We start from the raw sequence: 19,499 nt of genomic DNA, 5'->3' as shown, positions 1-19,499 counted from the left end.
TCTGCCCCTCCCCTGCTCCCTCTCTCTCAAAATAAAATAAACTTAAATAGTAATGATAAACATAACTGAGAAGGGAGAAGGTATTAGTTTCCTACAGCTGCTGTACCACAAACTGAGTGCCTTCAAATAACAGCAATTACTCTCTTGAAGTTCTAGAGGCCAGTAGTCAGAAATCGAATTGTCAGTGAGGTTTATTCCCTCTGAAGGTTCTGAGGGAAAATCTGTTTTGTCTCTCTCCTAGCTTCAGGTGGTTGCTGGCAAGCCTTGGCTTGTAGCAGCATACTCCAGTTTCTGTCTCTATTGTTACATGCCTTTCTGATAAAAACACCAGTCATTGAATTTAGGGCCCATGCTAATTCAATAGGATTTCTTCCTAAATAATAACATCTACAACTCTATTTTTCTCACATTCTGAGGTTCTAGTAGTTTGGGGCACACTCTTCAACTCAGCATAGAAGGTATGCTGAGGAATTTGGATGCAGTAAGGCCCATGGTCCTAAACTTTAGTTGTTATGTACCACCATTCACAATTTTTCTCACACCTGTAAGCCACCCACTCTTCAATCTTATTATATTTTATTTTAAATTTTATTAGGTCATCTTTGTTTTTTACTTGTCTATATTTATTTCAAAACGAAGCATAACATTATTATAAATTAAAATCCAGCCTTTCTTCGGGGCGCCTGGGTGGCTCAGTCAGTTAAGCGGCCGACTTCGGCTCAGGTCATGATCTCGCGGTCCGTGAGATCGAGCCCTGCGTCGGGCTCCGTGCTGACAGCTCACAGCCTGGAGCCTGTTTCGGATTCTGTGTCTCCCTCTCTCTGACCCTCCCCCATTCATGCTCTGTCTCTCTCTCAAAAATAAATAAAACATTAAAAAAAAAATTTTTTTTAATAAAATCTTGCTTGCCATAACTGTATCCCTAAAATGTTTATCAAATTTTTAATGAAAAATCTTAACTATGAAATATCCGGATCCAATATATAAATCTGGTTTATAAAAACCTGAAAATAAGTTGCTCAGTGATAAGAAAGGAACTCTCAGTGACTAATTATAATAAAGGAGTTTTGGCTTATCTTCACTGGGTTTAAAAAGATGAAGTTCAACAGGGTACCTGGGTGGCTCAGTCAGTTAAATGTCAGACTTCACCTCAGGTCATGATTTCGCAGTCTGTGAGTTCAAGTCCTGCATCGGGCTCTGCACTGACAGCTCAGAGCCTGGAGCCTGGTTCAGATTCTGTGTCTCCCTCTCTCTCTCTCTCTCTCTCTCTCTCTGCCCTTCCCCCATTCACGCTCTGTGTCTCTCCCTCTCTCAAAAATAAACATTAAAAAAAAAATTTTTTTTAAAGATGAAGTTCCAGGGACACCTGGGTGGCTCAGTCAGTTAAACACTGGACTCTTGATTTCGGCTCAGTTCATGATCCCGTGGTTTGTGAGATTGAACCCTACATGGGGCTCTGAGCTAACAACACAGAGCCTGCTTGGGATTCTTTCTCCCCCTGCCCCTCCCCCACACTCTCCCAAAATAAAATAAACCTTAAAAAAAAAAAGATGAAGTTTCACACCAACAGGACAATTCTCCCTTAACAGCCACAGAAAATCCTGATTTTAATACGTACATAATTATAAAGAGCCAAAGCCACTTAACACCCTTCACTGTTACAGTTACACACTGAGAATGAATTCCTCACCAAAATAGTAATCATCACTTCTGCTCAACAATCTTTTGTCACCAGCAACCATCTGACCACAGCACCAGCACCTGTTCTGCTTCAGCATATTTCATGTTGTTTGGTAATACCAGAGAAATAATGGAGGAAGCGTTCTGCATGCATTCACCCCTGACTCACAATTTGAGAAAATTGCTATGAGGACTTTCTAGCAAGTCTTTCAAGGGTCCTTTCATAACGTTCAAAATACTGGTGGTAAGTTCTTTAGGTGAGCTCAAAACCAGGGTTTTCAGATAAGGCTTTCACAGTATTGTTGAACCGATGAATGGGGCTGAAGGACATGGATGTCATCCCAATTGCTGCCATTCATTCAGCACTACTGTGTCTAGCCTCTGCAGGAAGCTATTGGCACTCATGTTCTCATCTCATTCTCCCAAGTACTTCCAAATAGCTACTGTTATTATCTGCACTCGATAGCCAAGGAGACTGAGGTTCCAAGAGGTGACAAGATTGGCATAAATTTACACTGTCCATGAAGAAACAGTCAGGATTATGGGGGGCGGGGGGAGTTGAGGGCATTAAATAGAAGGTGCAAGATGGTATGTGCAAACTGTAAGTTGCTGTCACTTTCCGAATGGGCAAACTATGCCAGATACGATTAAATACCATTTCCTACTCCAGAATATAGAGGTCAAGGCAGTGATAGTCAAGTTTCTGTAATTAACTTCTATAACAGTGATTACCAAGACCTGTTTGGAGGGGCAGGAGTAACTGAAAAGTCTTTAAAATGGTTTAGATCTGGCCAGCCCTGCCCCAAGGGAGTTTTGGGCTAGATTCAAGAATGGGAGAGAAACTTCCTAAATGTTAATGGCTTTAACAAATAGACAAGTCACTTCTCAATAACTTATAAAACTCTCCACTTTTCTATCACCTTTGCTTTCAAACTAATGAAAACACAGCCTTAATCTGAGGGAGGAGAGTTGATTCCATCTAAATTTTTTCTGCTGGTTAAGAGATCCACAGGCAACCACTAATTTCCATTTTTATCACTGCTTTTTTATTTAAACATGTTCTGTCTATTGGCCCATTGTTTTAAGAAACTCCTACAGCTTGCTGGTTTTTAATCTATCTTTTCTTTTAATACCTGTCATTGTTCATGAACTTCTGAAGCATTCTGCTTTGTGTCTATGAAAAGTTTAGGCATACGATTTTAATTTCCCTTCTGGGCAGCTAAAGGCATCAAGGAAATTTTCACTTTGTATTTCTGTGGGGCTTCAATCAAGGTGTGCTGATAATGCAGCTGATGGTCTGGTTACAAATTGAAGATTTGTGGTTCTTTCTCAACATGTACAACTTTGAGATGAGCTAATACCTGAAAGTAGAGCTCTAATGTAAACCTAAGGTGACAGTTCCTACCTGAGATTCAGGAAGCTTCTTCCTTGTGGCAGTTTCTTTCATGAATGCATAAAATCAACTAGATGTTATTTACAAGTAAAATTTAAACCTACAAATGCAAGGTCTCTACCCTCAAGGTGTTTACAGATCTCCCCCAGCTCCCACCAACAGGCATATGGTAACAGAAGTGTGCATGCACATACACACACACACTCTCTCGCAGCCCCTCTTACTACAAGTACCTGGGTCACTGCCTGTGGACTTTCTCCAGCCACAGTACCATACCCAAAGGGCTGAGAGTATGAATTCCCTGGTGTGAGAAGGGAGAAGATTCATTTTCAGAAATACCAAATAAAAGCTGTGTTGTCTAGTGAACAGGTTTACAACTACATTGGAAATATGTATGAAATCCCCTGCTCCCCCCACCACCACCACAATGGAGTCCCAAACTCTTAGAGCCTTCACTTACTGGTTCTTCTTCCCCTCTCCATTTTGTGGGCTTATTTTCAGGGGCTTGCAATGAGCATGCGCCAAAGAACAAAGGGAGGAGGGACTAAAAGTCTCTGCATCACCTCAGGGAATGTACATTTGTTCCAATCAGACTAATTTTTCCATTACGTGGGTATAGGTGACATCAGGGTAAGACTGTAACCTCTGTAGGAGTCAGCCAATGAGGAACCAGAGGAAGGACTTGCACACTAAGAGATAAATTGTCTGCTATAACTGCCCCTTGTGTGCCTGTCCATCAGATACCCACTCTTCCAAGAATGTTGATTAAAGCCTTGTTCAACTGTTCTCTGAGTCTCTGTGTCCCTCCTTTGACTGGGATGGTGAGCTTATTTCTCATACTGGGGAGTAGTCTTCAACCAGTGACAAATTAAAAACAGTGAAGAGATATCCCAGCCTCCATGCCTCTCAGGTGGGAAAACTCTAAGACATGCTCTATACAATTTCTTCAAAGTCCTAAATAGGACTGCATCCCAATTGCCATCAACCGCCCCCTACTCATCAATCCTCCTTGCACTGGCTTCTTCCTTTACCTGTCTCACTTCCCTCCTTCTCTCCTAGAGCATCTTGGAATCCCTTTCCAAGTAAACTACTTACACACAGAGATGGGGAAATAAAATGGGTTCAAAAGAACTGTCACCAGGATAGAGATGGCATGTAATCGTTCAAGTTGCATAATCTAATTAACGTGACAATACTAATAACTTTATGGTCTCTTTCATTATCTTTTAGGAAAAAGAAAAGAAACGTAGGAGAAAAAATAGGTTTGATTTCCATGTATAATATAAAAAAAAAAAACACAGTCAGGATTCAGTCAAGGAAATAGAGTTTATGCCAGGTATTTTAGTAGAGGATATTTTATACAAGGAACTAGTTCTAAAGGAGCTGGAAACACCAAGAGGCCCAAGAGAAGATAATGAGATAAGACAAAGACTTGCAACAGAAAGAAGCCACTGTCCAGTTCTTCAAAAGTTTCTGTGTAAAATTAACATATGACCTAGTCATTCTACTGCTAGGTAAATCTTGTTTTGCTCAAGAGAAATGAGAATTTTAATCCAAGAATTGAAAATATAGGTTCACAAAGAAATGGTAAGATATATGTTCATTTATAATTGGCATATATTATAAATGGCATTATTTATAATGGCCAAAAAAATGGAAACCATCTAGATGTTCAATAAGCAAAATGTGGTAAGTCCATACAATAAAACATTCCATCATAAAAATCAAGTAGTGATATATGCTACAACATGGATGAACCTTGAAGACATTATGCTAAGTCAAAGAAGCCAGTCACAAAAGGCCATATGTTGTAGAATGACATCTGTCCAAAGTGTGCCAAAGAGGTACACACTCATAGACAGAACATAAATTCATGGTTTCCAGTGACTATGATGAAAGGAAAATGGGGAGTGACTATTGATGGGTATAGAGTTTCTTCCTGGGGGTGCTGAAAATGTTCAGAATTAGACAGTGGTAGTGGTTGCACAAGTTTATGACTATACTAAAAACCACTGAATTTTATACTTTACAAGTGAATTTTATGGTTTTTTATGGCATTATATTTCAATTAGAAGTAAATAAAGAAGGCAAAGTAGGGGAAAAGGAAAGAAGAAAAAAAGAAGAGAGAAAGGAACAACTACTTGCCTACCACTTGGGCAAGAGGGACAAAAGGGTAAGATGTTTTGCCAGATCTCACAAGACAGGACAGAAACTGGGGCCAGTGTGGAAGGGACTATGAGATGGGAGCTCGAACAAGGGGGGAGACACAGCCACTGCTAGGCCCTCATCTTGAAGCAGGAGGAGACAGGAAGACATGCTCTGATTTTTCCCTTCCTCCTATCCACCATTCTTTTCCCATTGGACAAACCTATTTGGAAACCATTAGGAAGGGAGCCTGAGAAACCATCTTAGGCATCTCATGTGTTGACCCGATAATACAGAGAAGTGCAGGGTAAGAACACAGAATGAGTCTGAGAACCAACAGGCAAATGACTCGCAAAGAACCCCATTGCTTCAAACATGAAACTCTTCCCAGTTGAGATTATTAAATACAACCTGGTCAACAGCATGGGTAGTATTATTTGTGAAAATTTAACACAAATCCTCAATGCTTTTTTTTTTTTTTTTGAGATAATGGAAGAGGAAGGCAATACTTATTTCAGTAGTAGTTCCATTAAAACGGAAAATCAAGTGTTAACCTTAAGCCAAATGGGCATTCTCACTTGGCCTGACATTCCGCAAACATTACTGAGTACCCTAGGGACACAATGAAAGTGACACCATCCTTACCCTCAAGGAGATCATTAAGGAACTCTCAGCCTATACAAGGGAAAAAATATTAACCAGGCCTGATTAATATGAATCAAAGATGTGGGAACCATAACAGAATTGAAAGTGCTTATTTAATAAGTAAATTTTAATAGCACCTCCCTATCAAATACCTCAAAGAGCTGAAAATCAGAAGGGCAACCTTTGGCAGGATGCCAAAGAAGCCTCATCCTCACTGAATTTCAATCTATCCAAACATCATTACCTTGGGGGCATACTGCAGTCTTCCTAAACCATATTCCCACACGCCCATTTCCAACATGCCACTCACTTTACTACACTCCATGGAATAGCTATTGGAACACAGAACAGAACTTGTAGTTTAAATTTCCCAGTGAGAACAACAGGGCTGGGGGAGGCTGGTGGGGGGAGAAGCCAAATTTAGAGTGATCTAAGTTTCCCTAAAACCTTCAGAATATTTAAAATCTCCAAACAGACATGTCTCCAACCAACTCCTGACACTCAGATGGTCAATTATTCCTCTAACATTCGTGAACTATTGCAACTTGCTGTTAATTTCATCCCTAGGAATAGTATTGGCAGACAATCGACTCAGAGGCATTAATATGAACTGAGGCTAGATTCCTGCTGACTATAGGAATGCCTTTAATCTAGGGTATATGTCATACCTTGAAGAAATCCTAAAAGAGAATTATTAAAGATGTCTTTCTTTCAAAAAAAAAAAAAAAAGGCAAGAGGTCTTCCTTTATGTAAGCAAGCGAATCACAAAAACAAATTTCCTTTTTTTGCTTAAGGCCAAAACAATGTCAAATAAAATAAAGCAAAAGATAAGCACATACCTCTGAGGCCATACTTTGCTCATTTCCACTTTTCCTCCTGGATAATTCTCAATATTAATACAGCTTGGGAGGATGGAGCTACCAGAATTGGGGAGGGACAATGGATACAAATGAGAAAAAACAACAAAACAAAACAAAACACCTATGGGATTACTAACCTGTTTGCAAGATATGCAAAGATTTCCAAGGATAAAATATTTCAAGACTGCCTACATAACAAAGAACTGAGTCACAATTATAGTAAAGTCAGACTTTTCAATAGTTCACTATTTGTTTTGGGTTATACCTATACATCAAAGCACAGCACAAAGACAAAATCTTTTGTTTCTCAATATCTATTTATGAAAAGCAGAGCTTTATCAAGCAGTCAATATAGCTAATTTTGTTCTTAGATCTTGTCATTTGTGGACGCCTAAAAGGGGAGTGCATTTGGCTACAAAACTTAAAAACAATTTTCCTTTCCAGAGCTCCAAAGGAAAATTATCAGGACTTAATGAGGTATGTGCATGAATCAGCAAATATATTAACTTTATTAATATATTATTTATTATACAGATATTAACTTATGTTAATATATTTCATCAATATCTCAAAACCTAGCAAACCACTACTCAACATAAAGTTTCTCCAAGGGATTTTAAATACTTCCTTTAATTTGCTTAATGAAGAAAATTGCCAATTACCAGTTTTCAAGTTCTTACTGAAATAATTAACAAGAAATTAAGAACTCTTGAAGTTGCAGTATTCATTATCTTCTGATTACTTATACTGTGTACAGCCCAGCAGGGGGTGTTTCAAGCTAAAATACTTAATCTCATTCATACTGAAGACTACGTAAAATGCAGAATCAGAAAAGGTCCACTTTCTCTTTCATACCTACCTATTATGCAAAGAGAAACTTGGGAATATTCTGGGCGGATGAAGAATCCTAAAAGGAAAGCTGAACCTTTAAGGCAAGTGTTTGTGAAATTATTAAATATCAAAGATACCAGGTATTTGTATAAATGCACAACAAATTGCATCATCTTTTCTGTTAACGTGGTAATAAAAATTCACGATAGAATTCTGTACTCAAGTTACTATTGATTCTAAGATCAAGATGTGGATAGTATATGTGCACTACATCTGGAATTCTAAGTTATTCTTGTCAACGTTTTTTATCTAGTGCCATACAACTTAGCAATTAATAAAACGTCTTAGGTAATTAACTGTTTGGTATATTGATCTCCTCTTGCTAACTAAATATTCCACTGTACTCTCAAACTTTATTGCACATGTAGCAGGTGTTCAAAAATACTTCCTGACTGATAAGAATGTTTGTCCAGATTGGAGGTTTCTGGCCTATAAATACACTGGCTAACTTCCAATTCTCCATTTTATGGTATTGTCTTAACAGCCAAAAGTTGATGTCTACCTGTTAGGGACAACTCACACCCAAGTAATGCATTGATATTCTTTTATTTCTCACATTTAAAAAAAAATTTTATTTATTTTGAAAGAGACAGAGACAGCACAAGCAGGGAGGGGCAGAGAGAGGAGACAGAGAATCCCAAGCTCTGCACTGCCAGTGCAGAGCCCAATGTGGGGCTTGAACTCACGAAATTGTCAGGTCATGACCGGAGTTGAAACCAAGAATCAGACACCCAACCAAGTGAGCCACCCAGGTGCCCCTATTGCTCAGATATTTAAGCACAACTTGAATTTTTGCCTTCATCTAGAAAAACAACCTGTTGTGTAAATCAACAATGAAACAGTGTAGGCTGTTACTAAGAAAAAGATATTTCTTTTTCTCTTTTCATTGTTACTCTTGTGTATGATATATACATCCACAACATATGCTTAGAAGTCAAAGTATTCAAGTGTAAAGAGCCAGGTAAAGAAACAAAACATGGCTATTCAGAGCCCCTGTGTGCCCCCTCTCCCCAACACATCATATTACTGCTCTTCCCTACAGATAACCCCCATCCTAACTCTTCTATTACTTTTCCCTTTGCTTTCTTTGTAGTTTTGCCAACTGTGTCTACCCAAACAGAATACTGTTTAGTTTGGCTTCTTTGCATATTTTCATAAATGAACAAATACTGTGTGTTCTTTCAGTGGTGTGCTTCTTTTGCTCAATATGGTCTATTCACCAAGTCCATTCCAACATGGCAGCCAAACCAATCTTACTCAACTCTAAGTTAGGACACTTCCACTGCTCAAAACCCTCAAGTGGCTGCTCAATTCATTCAATAAAAGCAATAATGCCAGTGAGATTCTCCACATCTTGGCCAACAGCTACTACTATCTCCTGACCTAACACCCCTCTAGACATAGCACCTCCTTGTCTGAAATGTCTCTACCTTGTACCTTGGGGCTGTTTCCTCTGCCTGTTCTGTTCCCACCATGCCTCATAAGCTTATGACCTTCAAATCTTTTCCACAATGTCACATTCTCAATGAAGCCTATCTGACCTATTTAAAATTGTAGACATATACACACCATCTATCCCATTCTCACAATTTCCTGATCCCATTCCTTGCTTTCCTTTTCTTTCCCACAACACTCAGCATTTTGACACTCCATTTAAAATTTTTCAACGTTTTTTTATTTATTTTTGGGACAGAGAGAGAGCATGAACGGGGTAGGGGCAGAGAGAGAGAGGGAGACACAGAATCGGAAACAGGCTCCAGGCTCCGAGCCATCAGCCCAGAGCCCGACGCGGGGCTCGAACTCACGGACCGCGAGATCGTGACCTGGCTGAAGTCGGACGCTTAACCGAATGCGCCACCCAGGCGCCCCTTGACACTCCATTTAATATGCCTATTACTCTCTACCTTCCCTCCTCACTAGAATATAAGCTCTATTTCATATCTGTTGCTTTGAAAGATCTTTGGCTCATTTCCACTTTTGTTCTTTCATTTTTGAATCTTGCAAGCAATGCTACTGTGCATATTTTTAGATATGAATCCTGGTGCAGATAATGCAGTTGTTTCTCAAGGATGAACACCTGAGTGGGGATTTACAGTAAAACTGAGTATGCAAGTTTCAGCTCCCCTAGCAGTGCCCAACTCTCTACCAAAGTCGTTGTGCCAGTCTAGACCCACCGGCATCCAAGAGAACTCACTTTCCTCCACACCCTCCCCAGTACTCATTGCCAGGTTGCTCTTATTTGCCAACTTAGAGAGTGTGTATACTATCCCACTGTGCATTTACTTTGTAATTCTCTGAATATCAATGAGATGAGCCATTTTCCCTACACTTAATGGCCTTTCTTTCTGAAGTGCCTATCTAAGACTTTTGTCCAGATTTCTATTGGATTGTCTTTTCCTTATTGATTCTTAAGTTTTATAAGTCAAAGTCCAGTCAACAAAACCAAAACCACACAAGGCATTTTAAATAGAGGGAATTTAATTCGGGGAATGGTTACACGACTGGGGAAGGCTGAAAGAACAGAAAAAGCAGGAGGAGGGAATCTTGAGGTAGCCTAGATCTTAATGACATCAGGAATCAACTTATGCCCCTAGGGAGGAAGAGACAAGAGAGAAGTCTGGACTTCTGGGCCAATCAGTCAATACTTGGACTCAATGGGAACCCCAACAACCCAGAGGTGAGTGGGAAAAGATTAATGCTAGAATCAAATACAGATGGAGACTCACATCCTTGTCTACATTTAAACTGTTAAATTATATGCTATTATCATATCCTAACAAGTATCTATTCATAACGTCCTAGGAGGCCAGGTGTGAATGTTGGTGAATGTTAGTCCAAAGATGACCTGCAAACAAGTCCACAAACCAAGTCTACTTGTTCCATGCCAAATAAAAATAGACACTGAAGTATTTAAAAAATTTTACAGCAATTTGACAGTAATTTTATATTGGTTGTACACTTTTCAAGTTTTTTCTTGTATTTTTATTCTGTGTACCCAGAGTATTGGTCTCCAATAAATTTGAAGTTTAAAAAAGAAAAGAAAAATGGATTTTCACCACAGTTTGAGAAGCACTGCTTTTAACTTCTCAACCTCTTGAGGTGCCTGGGTGGTTCAGTCGGTTGAGCATCCGACTTTGGCTCAGGTCATGATCTAGCAGTCCATGAGTTTGAGCCCTGCATCAGGCTCTGTGCTGACAGCTCGGAGCCTGTTGCCTGCTTCAGATTCTATGTCTCCCTCACTCTCTGCCCCTCCCCCACTCACGCTCTCTCTCTCTCTCTCTCTCTCTCTCTCTCTCTCTCTCTCTCTCTCTGTCAAAAATAAACAAACATAAAAAAAATGTCTAAACTTCTCAACCTCTCAAAATTTTCAAGCCAGAATATAGCAGGCAGCACCTGGAAAGAGCCATACTCGAGGCTCAGATCCCTGGCCTGTGAGACAACCCTTCTACACCCAGCTCCATCCTCCTCCATTAGAGGTCTCAAGTGCATACATGTGATCCCCCCCAAGGCCACACATCCAAACTCCATTCACTCCCATACAATTATATATAAAACTATATATAAATAGCCATATTTTAAGCCAAGGTGTGCACAGCAGAGGCATGGCCCACCCTTGGAAGGATGGACTCAGAGCACTCTGTGCATGGAACATCAGCATTCTGTGTTACCCATCCAAGGGCAAGTAGGGAACAGGCTCCAAGAAATCACACCCTTTTGGCCACAGACTCTAGTCCCAAAAGGCTCAGAGTGGGCTCTCTAAAGCACAACGTTCCATGTAGGGACCCCCTCACATCGTCTTTGAAAGGCAGTAACGGCCGCATGTGCTGAAAGGAGCTGGAATGTGGTTATGTGGTTGAGTCAACTGTATGGTATAGTTAGAGCCACAGTGGCAGGAACGAGAAAAAGGAAAGGAAATATCCCATCTCTTCCTATTGAGCTTCCTATCAGACTCTCATTTCCAAAACCTAACCAGAAGTCACCTGGTGAGAAGTGTGGGAAACATAGTTTGCACAGTCTCAGCTCCAGCCAGAGAGGTGTTTTCTATATCCTCTAGATATTGGTCCTCTGTCACATTCTGTGTTACAAATATCTTCATGCTTACAGATCTTTTTGTTTGTTGTTATTTTGCTCTCTTTCTCTCAGCTTCTGATGAATTTTCAAATTTGCTACAGTCAACTTTTGATAAATTTTCAATTTTAATTTGGACAAATTTATCAATCTAATCTCCTTTATTAGTTTCTAAAAGCTTTATTATTTTAAAAATTCTATCTTAGGGGTGCCTGAGTGGCTCAGTCAGTTGAGCATCCAACTCTTGGTTTCAGCTCAGGTCATGATCTCACAGTTCATGGGTTCCAACCCCAACTTGGGCTCTGGGCTGGCAGCATGGAGACTACCTGGGATTCTCTCCCTCCCTTCCCCACTCATGTGCATGTTCTCTAAAGGAACCATTTTTTTTAACTATAGCTTAAAAACCTCATTCAGTCTTAAATTTGATAGTGACTTTTATATATAATGTGAGATGGGCGTACAATTTCATTTATTTTTTCCATCTCCATACCCAGATGTCCCAGCATCAATGACCATAGAATCCCTTTTTCCCGCCTCTGGTCTGAATGTGTCACATCTATCAAGTATCAAACATCATTATATATGTGGATCTCTGTCTGGGCTCCCATGTGCTCTTCCAGAGCCCTGTCTCTATAACAACACCAAACTGTCTCACTTACTATAGTTTCATGACTCTTGATCTTGATAGGCAATTTCCTGAACTTTGTTCTTTGTCTTTAAGAATATTGTGGTTATCCTCAGTCCCTTGCATGGCCATATAAGTAGCTTATTAAATTTCACTAAGAAAAATAAATCCTGGGTAGATTCTAAACAGTATTACATTGAATCTAAATCAATTAGAGGAAACTTGACATCTTTACAATATTAAATCTTCTGATCCATAAGCACGGCTTATCTGTCCATTTGGTTAGGTCCCCTTTAATATCCTTCAATAAAATTTTGTAATTTTTTCCATAAAGCTCTTGCATCTTTGTTAGATTTATTCCTCAGCGCTTCATATCTTTGTGCTATTAAAAGCATCTTTTTATTCATATTCTGAATGTTTGTTACTGGCATGTAGAAATGCAATTGATTTTTGTATATTGATTTTTTATTCAACTACCTCACTCACTAATTCTAATGAATTATCTGTAGATTTCTTGTATTTTCTACACAATCTAAGCTGCCTTCCTTTATCACTTCACCCCAATCCCAAGTTATTTTCCTTGCTTGGATATTCCCATCCTGTAATTCTTCCCCTCATAGCACCTATCACATTATTTTGTAATTGTTTTTCTTTCTACATTTTCTATCTACTGTAAGTTCCTTGACAAAACAAACACTGTGTACTCTTTCACTTTTGAATTCCCAGTTCTTAGCACAATACCTGGCACTATTCCTCGCTTAATAAATATTTGTTCAACAAAGAGAGTCCCCTGCATGAAATACTTCACTGGTTTTCTATTGCCTTCTTACAAAAGGCAAATCCCTGTAGCATTTGGCCAATTCTGAAAGCTTAGTTAACAGAACACTACCATGATTATAAAATTTGTCCTGGCCACTGACCAGGGTGATTTTACCAAGGGTATCCTGTGGCAGGTGGGCCTATGTGCCACATCCAAACGTGAATTATCAAAAACTGGTCAGAAATGAAAGCAGGCTCCAGCACTGCCACTTGTAACTTCTGAAGTGAAATGCATCTAAGCAAATCTCTAACTTCCATATGTATACCACATTGTTTAAATATAGCTAGACAACCATCATCTCGTAAGTTAAAGGGAAAGTCCTATTTGTCAGTTTGATGAATACCTTGCTGTGCTAATTGAGACAGTGCAGCCTGAGCCTGCCTATGACTCAGGATGGTCCATTCTAGATCAAGATCAAGAGCATTTGTTATCTCTACAGCTGCTTGAGAGCACTTTCTACTGAAAAGCATTTTTTTAATATATGCTTCCTAAGTTGACCTTTCATACCCTAATAACATAAAAAGACAAAATTATGTCATTCTCAAAGCCAAAAGAATTTATTAAGTTATTAATTAAACCTATGTAAAGCCAGTTGTTCACCAATTATCAAGGGACAGGATGTCAGATTTTCCATTCCTGTTTCAGTGCTTCAACAGTTCCTACTATTAGAAAAGTTATTATTCCTCACTTTGTCTCTGACCGTTTAAACCTTCCAGGTTCTACCTGGCATTGGACAAACCAGTAAAAGACAATTTACACCACATGAACTTATGTCTGTGCTAGAAAACCCAGGTGACCCAGGACCTACCGCCAAGACTTGGCCTTTTTGCTATCCATTTCCATGTCCTGGTCCTGTGCTTTGGAATTTGATATATGACTGACTTCTTCATTGATTCAGTGATATATTTTGCCTCTTGGCTTTGGGCAATGGATCTTGGATTTCTTTTTATTTTTTTCCTAGTTATTACCCAAATACAAACTTTATTCTTCTTTTTACAAGTTTTTATTTAAATTCCAGGGACTTAACATTCAGTGTAACATTAGTTTCAGGTGTAGAATTTAGTGATTCAACACTTACAAACACCACCCAGTGCTCATCATAAGTGCCCTCCTTTAATACACATCACCCATTTAACCTATCCTTACACCTACCTTTCCTCTAGTAACCCACAGTTTCTTCTCTATAGTTAAGAGGTTGCTTCTTGGTTTGCCACTCTTTTTTTCCTATGTTCAGCTGTCATATTTCTTAAATTCCACTTATGAGAGAATTTATATGGTATTTTCTTTCTCTATTTCACTTTGCATCTTACATGCTAGCTCCATCCATGCTGCTGCAAATGTCAAGATTTCATTCTTTTTGATAGCTGAGTAATACTCCGTTGTATATATGTATATATGTGTGTATATTATTGTACATATTATGTATATTATTGTAGTATTATCAATGACTTCCCTTAGGACTTAATGTTTTATATATTTGGGTGCTTTCAAGTTGGGGCATAAATATTTATAATTGGTATATTATCTTATTGGATAGTCCCCTTTAATTTGATATAGTGCCCTTCTTTATCTCTTGTTACAGTCTTTGGTTTAAGATCTAGTCTGAGATTGATATAGCTACTCTGGCTTTCTTTTGACATCCATTAGCATTATAGATGGTTCTCTATCCCCATACTTTGAATCTGCAGGTGTCTTTAGATCTAAAATGATTCTCTTGTAGGCAGCATCTAGATAGGTCTTGTTTCTTTAATCCATTCTGACACCCTATATCTTTTCATTGGAGCATTTAGTCCATTTACATTCAGAGTAATTACTGATAAATATGCATTTAGTGCCATCTTATTATTTGTCATTTCTAGAGATTTTTCCCTGCTCCTTTCTAGTCTTTGTCACTTTTGGTCTTTCCTACACACTCAAAGAGACCCCTTTCTTGCCGGATGGTTTAGCAGTCATGAAATTATTTAATTTTTGTTTGAGAAACTCACTCTCCTTTTATTCTGAATGATAGACTTGCTAGATAGAGTATTCTTGGCTGCAGACTTTTCCCATTCAGCCTGTTGAACTTATCATGCCACTCCTTTCTGGCTTGCCAAGATCTGCTGTTAGCCTTATGGGTCTTCTAAGTTATAGACTTGTTTGTCTTGCACCTTTGCCATTTTTTATCACTATATTTTGCAAATTTAACTACAATATGTCTTGGTGTTGGCTTGCTTTTGGTAATTTTTTTTTTGGGCTTTTGTTGATTTTAATGGGAGTTCTTTCTGTTTCCTGTATTTGGATGTTTGTTTCCTTCCCCAGATTAGTAAACTTTTCAGCTATAATTTCCTAAAAGAAACCTTCTGCCCCATTTTCTCTTCTTCTTCCTCTTCTTCCTCTTCGTCTTCTTCCTCTTCTTCTTCTTCTTCTTCTGGGACTTCTATGATACAAATGTTATTATGTTTGATGGAGTCACTGAGTTCCCTAAGTCTACTCTTGTGATTCAAAATTCTTCTCTTTTGTTCAGGTTTATTATTTTCTGTAATTCTATATTCTATATCACTTATTCTTTCCTCTGATTCTTCCATCCTTGTGGTCATTTCATTCATTTGGTTTTGAATCTCAGTCATTGCACTTTTGATTTCAGCCTGATTGATTTTTTAGCTCTTTCATCTCTGCAGTAAGGGTCTCCCTCAAGTCTTCTACACTTTTTCAAGCCCAGCTAGCATCCTTATGACTGTTGCTTTAAACTCTGGATCAGGCATATTACTCCTATCTATTTTTATTAGATCCCTGACCATGACCTTTTCTTATTCTTTCTTTTGGGATAAATTCCTATGTTTTGCTATTTTGTCTAGATCTCTGTCTTCTTCCACATGTTAGAAAAGCCTGTTATGTTTTCTGCTCCTGAGAGTGATGACTTTATGAAGGGGAGGTCATATAATGTACAGGGTCTGGCACTTCAGGTAGTGTCTCTGGTGTGTGCTGCGTGACTCTGTTGTTATGTTTTGACTGCCCTATCCCTCAGGTCAGTCATTTGTAGAGGCTCCCCCTAATAGTGGGGAGCTTTAAATAGGTGTGTTCTGGTCTGCTTGTTTAAAAAAGTGGATATTGGGGCACCTGGGTGATTCAGTCAGTTAAGCATCCAACTTCTGCTCAGGTCATGATCTCCCAGTTCAAGCCCAGCATTGGGCTCTGTGCTGACAGCTCAGAGCCTGGAGCCTGCTTCAAATTCTGTGTCTCCCCTCTCTGCCTGTCCCCTGCTCATGCTTGTGCGCTAGCACTCTCTCACTCGCGTGCTCTCTCTCTGAAATAAAATGAAAAAATAAAAAACAAAAAAGACATGATGCCATTGCCACTAGAATCGAAGACTTGCAGAATTCTGATCAACTGATGTGATGTGTGAAGGGGTTTCTGTTGGTCTTCTGGGGAAGGGGCCTGCTGTACTAGTCCTTAGGCATACTTGCCTGAGAAAAGCAGTGCGAGCAGAGTCCGGGGTGGGGGCAGGACTTGGGGTAAGCAGGTTAGGAAGCCAGTGTTGGTGCTGTGCTCTTTATTGAAGTTGGCTTATGCTGAAGAGCAGGGGCACTAGCAAGCTCCTTTGTCCCTGGAAGGTGGGGGGAGTGGTGGTTCTTGCTTGCTGCTCTCAGGGAAGCAGTTTCAGTAAGCCAAATAATTTCCCCTCATGCATCTGAGGCATTTTTCAGATTGCTGATTTCACACTATCTCCAGGTTGCTTGCCTACCTTCTCTCCAGGAGCAGGGCAGTGCATTTTGGGCTCTATCCCAGCCCCAACTGCTTTTTAAATTCCAAACTTCAGTGGCCTGGTATAGCAGGGACCTTTACTGGTCCTCTGGGAAAGGGTCTTGCCCACACTAGGAGTGGTGCAGTTTTGACCCAGAAGGGCAGTCATGCCAAAGGGCAGGGGAGTGGGAGTTGGAGTAAATCAGGCTAAACAGCCAGTGTCTGGGTTAGCTGCCCTCAGTGTCTCTGCACTTATGCTGAGGAGTGGGGGGAGGGAAATGGAGACCCCTGGTGCTTTTGTACCCAGAGAAGCAATGCCATCTCTCATAGATGCACTCCAAAAAGTACATTCAGTCTCCCCCCATGCACCTTAGGTGATCCTTGGATAGTGCAGTCTGCCCTGGGTTTCTTACCTGCCTTCTTTCCAAGAGTAGGACAGTGTCCTCAGTTCTCTATCCTAGCCAGGTCCAGGAACCTCTGTAACTCCAGTCTGGTCACTAACACTCATGAAAATCAGCCCCTCTCACTTTCCAAGCCAATGGCTTTGGGGAAGTTTTCTCTTTGTGTATATCCCTGTGCCCTCTACTCTCCCTCATCTTTCTCTGCTACCAGGGCTGCCTCCTCTCCTCAGTACCTGCACTCCATTTCCCCAAACCACGGCTCTCCATGCCCTACCTTCCTCATGTGGCCTCCTCACCCCTTAGTTGTACAGTTTGTTCTATCAGTCCTCAGGTTGATTTCTTGGATAGTCAGAATGATTTGATAGATTTTTAGCTGTGTTTGAGGGATAAAACAAGCATAAAGTCCTCCTCCTATGCCACCATCTTAGCTCCCCCCACCTTGGATTTCTGATCTAATCTTACTCTGCACACCCCTGATTTCAGCGTCACCTACACTGGTTTTTGTTGTTTATTTTCACAGAGAGAGAGAGAGCAGGTCCTCAGGGGAGGGACCAAGAGAGGATGAGAGATAATCCCAAGGTATCAGTACAGAACCTGACACAGGGCTGGAACTCATGAACAATGAAATCATGACCTGAGTCAAAATCAAGAGTCAGACATTTAACCAAGTGAGCCACAGAGGTGCCCCAGCATCCCCTACACTTTAGGGATAATAGAGAATCCATCCACCTGGCTTGCTCCTATGCCAGTCAGCTTAGCTTTCTTTAACCCCATTCTCTCCTTTGCCTGCCCACACCCACACCCATACAAATGACTTTACACCACCAGCCAGAGAAAGGAACTTCAATTTGTCAGATATATCTTATTACTCCAGATTAATTCCACATTCTCTGATTCTATGTTCTATTAAGATACAGAGTATTTGGTCATCATCCTTCATATACTCAAATTCCTTTAAAAAAAAAAAAACAATGTTTTCTGTAAAATAAGATCAAATATGTTGGAAACACCAGTCACATTAATTATATTTCTGTGTATTTTAAACATTCAAGTCAACTTAACTCAATGACAACATCTGGAACAGTAGATCAAGAACACAAATACAAACAGAAGAATAAGCTATAACCTTTCTATTGATATAAAGGGAAAGCTAGATAATTGCCTTTCATTTAAGAACGAGTCTACACACCACTAAATGAAGTAAAAGGCTATGCAACCACCTAGGTAAAACATGTACCTTTGCCCTCCCTCAAAAAACCTGACAAAATAGAAATCTAAAGAACTAACCTAAAAATGTAAACTAATCAGCCAATACTTATATAGGGTAATGGGGGAAATTGTCACTCAGACCATTCGTAGAAAATGAGAGGACAGAAAAATAATTAAGCCACAAAAATTACCCAGAAGGTATAAAGAAATATTCCAACTCTGTAGGAAATAAGTCTAAAAAATAAGCAGGACTGAATGCCAATAACCAAAAAAATACAAAGCATAATGTTAATATTCTGTGTCATTTTCAATAAATGGATTTCTGTTCTTTTATTCTTTTAATGGCTTCTATTTTCTATTCACTTGAAATTACTCATTCAAAATCCTCTTTGTATGGGGTTGTTAATAACGTTGTCCATCTACAAGCAAAAAAATTCCATATACAAATATATTTTGGCTTTTCCTCCTAGTCTTTGTTGGATAGGTTATAGATAGATGTCATAATGCTGTACTGCTGGGATCTAACACCAAGGGATATCTTTGTTCATGGACATTTTTCTTTTACATCCTTTTTGAGAAAAACGGTGAAACATACTCAACAGTGTTTAAGTTTGTTTGAAATGATATGCAAAAGACAGAAATGGAAAGTCTGAAACAGCCCTTGTTAACAAATATGTCAATGGGAAGAATTGGTTTTATAACCCACAGAGACACAAAGACCATGCCATTTAGCACTCTGTTGAAACCTGTATTCTTAATGTGTTGCTTTAAAAACAAAATTATTGATCAAAGGCTACTACCTGCCCTTCTTTGGTATTAATTATCTCATCTTTCTCCATAAGAAAAACCATGTTGAACACATGGCTTCCTGTACCCTTGCAGCATTTTGGAACGGAGATTTAGTGGTAACATTTGTTGAGGTGAACGTGCATGTTGCCCATTGGAGATTTAGCACTTGTTGACACTAAGTATGCCCTTCTTCCTGAAACAGCTAGCATAAGAACCTCTGGGTATTTGAAGTTTTTTGTAGAGAAGCCTTTTC

This window comes from Panthera onca, chromosome E2, assembly GCF_046562875.1.
Source record: "Panthera onca isolate mPanOnc1 chromosome E2, mPanOnc1 haplotype 2, whole genome shotgun sequence".
NCBI lineage: Eukaryota > Metazoa > Chordata > Mammalia > Carnivora > Felidae > Panthera > Panthera onca.
The sequence above is the reverse complement of the archived record's forward strand: the minus strand, read 5'-3'. Positions refer to the sequence as shown.